Source organism: Triticum dicoccoides, chromosome 6A (genome assembly GCF_002162155.2).
Source record: "Triticum dicoccoides isolate Atlit2015 ecotype Zavitan chromosome 6A, WEW_v2.0, whole genome shotgun sequence".
NCBI classification, from domain to species: domain Eukaryota; kingdom Viridiplantae; phylum Streptophyta; class Magnoliopsida; order Poales; family Poaceae; genus Triticum; species Triticum dicoccoides.
In genome coordinates this window covers 476,835,893-476,844,476 of record NC_041390.1, presented here as the reverse complement: position 1 = coordinate 476,844,476, position 8,584 = coordinate 476,835,893, and the positions used below count along the sequence as shown (strand labels likewise).

Genomic DNA, 8,584 nt, shown 5'->3' with positions numbered 1-8,584 from the left:
TGAAAGCATGTAATCCCACGTATATTTATACTTGGCCCCCCTATCGTATATTTATACTTGGCCCCCCCTATCTTAGCGTTAAGTTTAGAAAAGGGAATAAGGCCCATGTGAAGCCCACTAGCAGTCAGGTTGGGCTATTGGCTCAAGTCTCCTCCGGGGCGTTGTGTTCTCCTGTGATTAGTATGCAGAAAATTATCCGCAGCCGTTCCGTGCCCTAGGACGCCCGGCCGCCTCTGCTCTCCCAGCCTGCTGCTGCTCTCGATCCTATTCTTACGGCGATGGCGCGACGCAACCTTCTTCAGTTGCCAAATCTTCCGGATCCAACCAACGGGAACTAGCCAAGGACACATGGTTTAACACATCACTACATCACACCATCTAGTAATCTCAATTCTCGTCTTGTATCGTTGTTCAAATTATACATCAGCTTTTTGTTGTTTACTTGTTTCGGTTGTGTGATTTGTGATGGTACGATCCTATCTTGTATTATCCTTGAAATAATGGTGATCATGATGCGAATTATCTTATATGAGTTCCTATTTGTGATGCAAATTTTTCCTATGTCGAACAGCTAATTGTGAGACTGCAATTCGACAGATACGAAGATAAAAGCGCCACGAAATGCCTCTATGATTAATTCTTTTTAAGCCGGATTCTTCAAGTTCTCAACCTACTGAATTGTTAATGATGCTGATGCACAAGTTACAAATCCCAGTCGAATTGACACTCATAATAAGAATATGCCGAACATGGTAAAAGTTGTAGAATAAGAAAACAACATAACCCCAAGTTATCTGCAAGACCTGATAAACATTGTCAAATTGGAGCTACCACCGGACAAGCAAGATGAAGCTCCAATTTCTATATACACATGAGGGACCATATCAGCGACAAAGTGCCCCTAAACACTCTAACTATTTATTTATCAGTTAAGCGCCGCCATATGGGAGACGAGTTACTTCGATATTGAATGATCTTACATGTTGAAAAAGAGTTAGCAGGTAATTTCTCTTGCAGTGAAATTATTAAACTTTTTCATCTTATTTGGCAATTGTAGAGGCGAAACTAAACTCATACAATCATATGCATGTTTTTTAGTGTGCAACACATCAATATATAGTATGATTATAGTTATTTACTTTTGCTCCAGAAAAAAATGAACTTGACTTGGCCCCCCTTATACCAAAATCCTGGCTCCGCCCCGTGGTGACATAGTTCTTTGAGAGAGATCCAGCAAATTGTTGGCTTTGATTGTTGATGTTTAGCACAACGCAATGGAAGATCAAGGGCGAAATATAAAGGAGCTGAAAATGAAGAAAACTATAGCCCACCTACAGCCCTATTGGCTGCAAGACATGGTGGTGATCCTAAGATCAAGGATGAAAAGGAAAGGTACTGAAAATGAAGAAAATTACAGCCTTATTGGCCGCAAGACAAATAGCAATGTCTCATGGTGGATCCCCAAAAGGGGGCTTAATGTATTTTGCTCCAGCTAGGTGCCAAAGCTCCATTGATCGTCTGATTGCGATGACAATCTCTTGTGCGGAGGCGATCTTTCCCTTGAAAGTGCGCTTGTTGGCTTCCTGCCAAATCTCTCATAGGACCAGCATGGTCAAGGATTTTTTATATTCTTCTTCTATGCTTGGGTGCAACCTTGTTGTCGATTGACGTAGCGATGTCCGTGCAACAGCTCATCATCTGCCATGAAGCCGATCCCAGCGAGGAGCATCCCTTCTAAGGGCATGAGCAGTGGAAGCATCACATACGGTAGCCTCAGTGCTTCCAGCGAGGAAAGAGACGGTGAGACTACTGGCACAGTTGCTCTTGTCCAACGCAGGCAACACATTTGGACCACCATCTACTTTTTCTCTCAAACTTTCTTCATTTTCTATGTGAGAAACAAACCATGGTGACTAGTGGTCCCTGCACAGGATTCCTGCCTTTTTACCACTTTCTCATGCTTTTGTCAAGGAAGAGGCTGCCTCTTCTGCAAGAGGCCGTTTTGGCCTGCAAGCAGCAGGTTTGGCTTAGCTGGACCGAGCAGGTCGATGTGGAGGGCTGGGGCATCTGTCCATCGTGGAGCGATGGCCATGCCGTAATGCGTCCCCCATGGACCATACCAGCTGCATGGAGACGGGGCAGCACCAGAACAGGTGGCGGGCGTCCTCCAGCTTTCTGAGGCAGAGTTGGCAAAAGTAGCTATTTGGTCAGCCATGGCGTTGCAGGCGACCTTTCCATCAAAGGCGATTTTGGTGCAGAAGCAAACTGAAGATTTTTATCCTTCTACGCGCCCATGTAGTCCAGAAGAGTTGCCTGAAATTAGTCCCTGAGGATTTGCATTAAGATTTTAGTGGGTTTATGCATAGATTCATGGCACCACCGAAGTCCCTTAGGATTTGCATGAGGTTGTCTATTCCTGTCGTTGTGGGTTTGCGAAGATTACCGTGTCGTCGGTGTATAAACTAACCCCGAGCTTAATTTCCCTGCCTGGTAAAGGGGCTATGAGGTCCATCTTGGTGACCATCTCTAGGAGGCGATGTAGGGGGTCGATGGCGATGATGTACAATAGGGGCATAGTGTCATTTCCTGAGGCCCCGGTGATGGTGAAATTGTAAGGGTGTCTTGTGTAGCACTAAGATATTTAGTCAATTTTTTTATTTCCTTAGACTTAGACCGCGCAAGACAAGCATTTTTCGCTATTTACGATTTCATATTCTTGTTACTAGATGTTCTATAGGAATAAGAAGAAATCGCAACTCCTTTGCGCTACACATAAAATTGGATTTCGAAGGTTCATTTTTTTTTCAAAATCCTCTATTTTGGATCTTTAGTACTTTCATTCCTAGTTACTATCCAGGCAAGGTTTGGATTTCAAGAACTACGGTGATTATCAACCAAAATGAAAATGAAGAACATGTAAAACTATTTAATTCGAGGAGTGTTTACTCACACATTCATACTCATAGTGTGCTTTAATTGAAGGAATGTGTACTTGCATCTGCATAGTGTGCTTTAACTAAAGGAATGTTTACCGACAATTTTATTGTTCCTATTGCATAACTCTTGATGGGTAGAAAAATTGTTGATGGGTAAGTGGTTTGGGTCTAACTAAGCTATGAATTCAAACTTGAAAATGACAATGAACAAGAAACCGAAGGTCGGTCTAAGAGAAAAGAGGATAGAAATGCAAGAAAGTTGGTTGAATTGAAGAAGTTGCTGAAAGTTTCTGACTCCCAAGGCAAGTTTGTTGAAGATGCGGAAGAAGAAATGCAAGGACTGCCAGGTGCTCCTCCCAGCTCCTAGGCCTAGTAGTTAGGTAATTGTTTTCTTTCTCACATGAGTACCTAAAGAAAGGTACAACCCTTGTTATCTAACAATTTTTTGCAAGAGTTGCTCACTTCCTCAAGTAGTCTTGTTTGGACTATGTTTTTGTGTGTGTGTCTAGTTTCCTTTTATGGTGTCCTGTGTTGCAATCGCCTTGTTTATAAGTGGTATATTTGTTTACTTTCGTGTGCACACAATGCACTCCCATGGAATGTGTCATATAATTGGTGTTCCCATACTACCTAATAATATGTACATTTGCATTCCAAAAGAAAAAGTTGTACACACCTAAAGTTATTTAGGCTATAGTCTTATTACTTCAAGTGGAACATCAATGGTGAGCCCTACCTACAACTTTTCAAGTTGTTCTCTACCTCAAGCTCTTAGATTATGTTTGATGTGCTTTGGTGAATCCAATATTCACATTACCGAAAAGGCTTTCGCCCCGCTTTATATATAAAGCAAGATCAATATCATCCGATACAAATGCACGCCAACACCACACACACCCAAGGCAGGATACAAAAGTGCTGAGCGCAGCAACACCACCCTTAGCACACTACCACGAAGAGATAAAGCCGCATACAACGAACCATGGACTCCAAGGCGGTGCCTTCAGGAAGGATACAACACCCAAGCGTCGCCACCGCCCGATCCGAGGATCAGAGTTTCCCCCGGAGCCACACGACGGGCAATGAGAGTCGCGATGACGCCTTCAAGAAGGGAACGAGCTTCACCGTCGCCGGTCCATCTGAAGATAGAGCAGGTTTTCACCCCGGCCAACACTCGTCGCCACCGAACGCTACACCCCGGCAACCACGCCGCCCACACGGCCATGGTCACCGGACAGCGCCAAGACACGGGCTCTGCCCAAGAGCATCGTGCACCGCCACCAGGGCCGCCGCCCCGGCATCCAAGACCTTGACACCACCGCACCCGAGACCCGCCGCTACCCCAACCAAAGAGACGAGAAGAAAAGGATCCGCCTTTGCACCCCTGCTCCACCCCCAGCATCGAAACCCAATAGGCCGGCCAACACTGGCATCCATCGACCCATCCTGCAGCCCGTAGCACGAGACGAGATCGGCCCTGCAGCACCGTGGGGCGGGGACGAGGTCAGTCCTGCTGCACCGTGCGCGAGACGAGCTCGGTCCTGCGGCACTGTGCGCGAGACGAGCTCGGTCCTGCTGCACCGGGCGTGAGACGAGCGATGGATCGCAGCTGGGAAAGGGCCAGCCCTTCGAAGGGAGTAGCGCCGAGCACCGAGGAGATGGAGAGAAGGCCGAAACGGTCCGATCGCAGACAAGCTAACGCCGGAGAAGCTGGCCGCCGCCGCAAGCAGATCTACCAAGCCACCATGGAGCCGCCACGACACCGGGAGTCCACCACCGCCGGACCTCCACACTTCGCCGCCCACGGCTGGAGCAACGGCCACGCCCGGCAGCTGCCCTACCCGCGTCGCCCGGCGAGCTCATAGCGCCGGAGCCGCCGGGCACGCACCACCGCCGCCACGCGCCGCCGGCCGACCCCCACCACTAGATCCGGCTGGATCCAGCAGGGGGCTGACCGCGCGCCACCTCCCGAGTTGGGAGCGCCGCAGCCGCCCCGCCATGCACGAGACCCAGGGCACCGGCACGCCGCCACCAGCTGGCCGCCCCGTGAGCCCGCCGCCGAGCTGCTGAACACCGCGAAGTCCAGCGCCGCAGCCCGAGGAGGTCGCCCCGCGCCGGCGTCCCATGAGCAGGGGGGAGAAGGGCCCCGCCACCGCCGCGCCCACCGGGCTTTGCCCGACGGAGCTCGCCGGCGACGGCGGGGGAAGGGGAGGAAGGAGGGTCCGAGGTTGCAGCAGGTAAGGTCCCCCCCTGGCGCACGCGAGCGCGCCGCAGGGGGGGTGGGGGAGGAGAGGGGGGAGGGGGGAGTGGGGTGAGCCTGGAGGCGCTCGCCCGGCGGCCGGCGGTGGCGGAAGCAGGCGAGAAGGCCGGCGGCGGCGGGAGGGGAACCCTAGCAGGGGAGCGGGGGAGTGGGGCAGAGGTCGTTCCTTCGCACATTGAATGACGGACAAACTCCATGAAAGTTCCAAAACTAAAACCCTCAAGATAAGGAGCTGCTTGACGCTTGTGGCCCTCGAGAGGTCACCTGAGTGGCCGCATGAATGAACCAATTGATGTACTACTCTGGGTAGCCCCAGGAAGAAAATGAGCTCTCCCACATAGTCGTATACCAGGGGATCCCACACCTGCTTGGTTTCAAGCTCGTGTTCGGAGCTTCCTTGTCATGGCAAAGGTGATTAATAATCGCAATATCGTGTGCTTTCTGGGACCGAGATCGGTCACTTCTTGACCCACTAACCGGTGGTTTTTATTCACTACCACAAATTTCTTCTATCTTTCTTGGACTTGGGCACAAAGATGGTCATGCTCCTTGATATGCCTCTAGCTCTGTGGGCAAACATGCGACTTGAATTTCTGCATGAAAAAGCTTGGACCCGTGAAAAAATCGGTAAGACTTATCAATATACAATTGCCTTTCACTACTTACTCTTAGCTTTACCTGTACTAGGAGTGAAGTGGATGAATGACAATAGTATAAAAGATGCGTCCGCCCCTCCTAACCCTACAAGGAGAAATCTGACATACAATTAGGGCTAGGGCCTCCACTAGCGGCGTTAGCCAAGTAGGCACCCACACCATGGGGGCTCGGTGTAGAACTACCATCACGATTAAGCTGTAGCAGTGAGGTGCTGCTGCACCGAAGGAGGTTCCCTTCGATGGGAGAACCGACCAAGCTCTCAGACGCAAAATCCTAAATCACTTGTGTTTTGACGAGACATGAAGCTGAAAACCACCAATGTCAATTATTACCTACCCTTCTTCCAAAGGGAGGTGGATAGGAGCGCCCCTAAGGCCTTGTTCGGTTCTCATGGATTTAATCCACTAGGGGGTCCAATCCTTGCGGGGATTGGGTGAACCCCTTCTCTGCACCCGATCCCCACTAATCCTTGCTAACCCCTTCAACAGACACCCCCCGCTACAAATAAGTGTTCGTTTTTGTCGCCTCGCTCGGGAGAGATGGGAGTTGCGCTTCGCCCGGGATTCCTTCCACGAGGTGCTAGAGGGTGATTAGTTCCGCATGGATTTGGAGGGGTTTGGGTCGCGGAAGGAACACGCAGGGCTTAAGCGAACGCAGCAATATGGGTGGGCATGGTTTATTCCCCTCGCGGGGGTAATCCGCGTGGACCCCCGTGGATTCGCCTCAAAACCATATGGGGCTGGGAGAACCGAACGAAGCCTAAGGGGTCTTTGTTCAGCTTAAATAATGGCCGCACTGGTTGACCACCACATTTTGGTGCTCCGCCTTGCAGTGGCATTGTGTTTTCATCTGCCTTCGGCGATCTAGGAGCCTCCTACCCCATTGAGGTGTGAGGTAGCTTGAAGGCCATCCGGGGGATTACTAAGCTTAACGCACCAGGCATAGGAGGGATCCCCTCTTTGGCGAGGGAGGAGGAGGGGTGGCTGATCAAGAAAATTAGATAGGAACAAGAAGTCAGTCGAGCTCGGCAACGTCCCACATGGGCCTTTTATCCTATGCCCCTCGCCCTGCAGACCTGTCGAAGAAGTATCCCGTCAAAAGAAGAAGAAGTTAGTTACGCAGGTGCACAAGCGCGAGAGTCCAATTGTCTGCACGCAAAGCCTTTTCAATTAGGCACTGGCAGGTTATTGACGAGTGGATATGGTTAACTTACTCCACTATAAAAACTCGTGCTAGCGTGGGAAATTAGGGCACTCTGGATGCTTGATATCTGAAACAGTATCAATGAGCATTAAATAGAGGTACAAATACAACAATCCACTACCTTATACTCCCTCCGTTTCTAAATATAAGCCCTTTTAAATATTTCAATACGAACTACGTACGAATGTATGTAGACATCTTTTAGAGTATGGATTCACTTATTTTGCTCCGTATATAGTCTGTATTGGAATCTTTAAAAGGTCTTATATTTAGAAACAGAGGGAGTATATAAAATTTGTATATGGTAATTAAAATATTGCATCTAGTGAGATTAATATGTGGATCTCTTGTGGAGTGGCCTCGTGTAGTAGAGGGAGAAATAGAAAAAGAGTTGCCACATATGTTCAGTTTTGAAGTTACTATGCACTGGTTCCGGAGACAAGAGTTGTATCATCCTCACGACACATTTTAAGAGCATCTCCAATAGATGGTTCAAAATTTGGCGGTCTAAAATCAGAGATGTAAAATTTGGACCGCCAAAAAGTACGTTTTGGAGCTTCGAAAAAAGCTCAACTCCAACAGATGGTCCAAATTGATGGTCCAAAAGAGCAACTCCAATAGATGATCCAAAATGAAGATGTAATTTTTTTAAAACGACAAATTACTAGTCCATTCAACATAGTTCAAACATCAAATTCAACATAGTTTCATACATGAACTTCAACTACTACTTATTCAAACTACTAGATAAACTACTCCTCATCGTCGGAGCTGCGGAACTGCGCCCAGAACTCCTCCTTCTTCGGGTCGTCGCATCCCTCCTCCTCCTCCTCCGAGAAGTCTGCCCAATCCCCCTCGGAAGAGGACTCGATGGGGATCATCGTCGAGGGACCGGCCTCGTCCTCCTTCTTCGCCCCCTTCTTCTTCTGCTCCACCTCACGCTTCCAGTAGTACTCCAGTTTGGCCTGGACGTACTCCGGATGCTCCTAAGCAAACCTCGCTATTGCCTCCTTGTCGGTCTCGCCAACACTAACGACAACCGACGGCTTCTTCGTCGTCTTCTTCTTCGTCGGGATCTCCTTCATCTTGATGCCCTGCGGCACAAGCATCTCCGCTTCCGCCTGACTCTTGATCTCTGGGAAGTTGAGGTGCTCCCGAGGCCTCTCGGCACGCCACACCGCCACGTCGTAGGCACGCGCGGCCTCGTGGGCGGAGGGGTACGTGCCGATCCACCAACGCCTCCCGGCGTCAGAGAACTCCACTCCGAAGTTACCAGAGGGCTTCTGCCTCATGCCGAAGAAGGCCGACTTGCCCTTCGGCGTCTTCTTCGGCGCCATCGGAGAGTGGTGAGAGCGGTGGAGCGGCGGAGGCGTGCAGCCGGGGCGGTGGAGGATGGAGCCGGGCGGGGTGGAGCTGCGGCAGCGTGCGGGGTGGTGGCGGACGGAGCTACCGCGGGCAGGCTGGGGCCGCACGGAGCTGCGGCAGGTCGGAGCTGCGGCGGACGGGGCGGGGCAGACGGGGCGGCGGC

General features: G+C 50.2%; 1 pseudogene; it reads right to left on the bottom strand.

The window, feature by feature from the left end:
* Positions 1–7,808: 7,808 nt before the first annotated feature.
* LOC119314868 lies at positions 7,809–8,393 on the bottom strand (annotated as a pseudogene).
* Between the last annotated feature and the right edge of the window lie 191 nt (positions 8,394–8,584).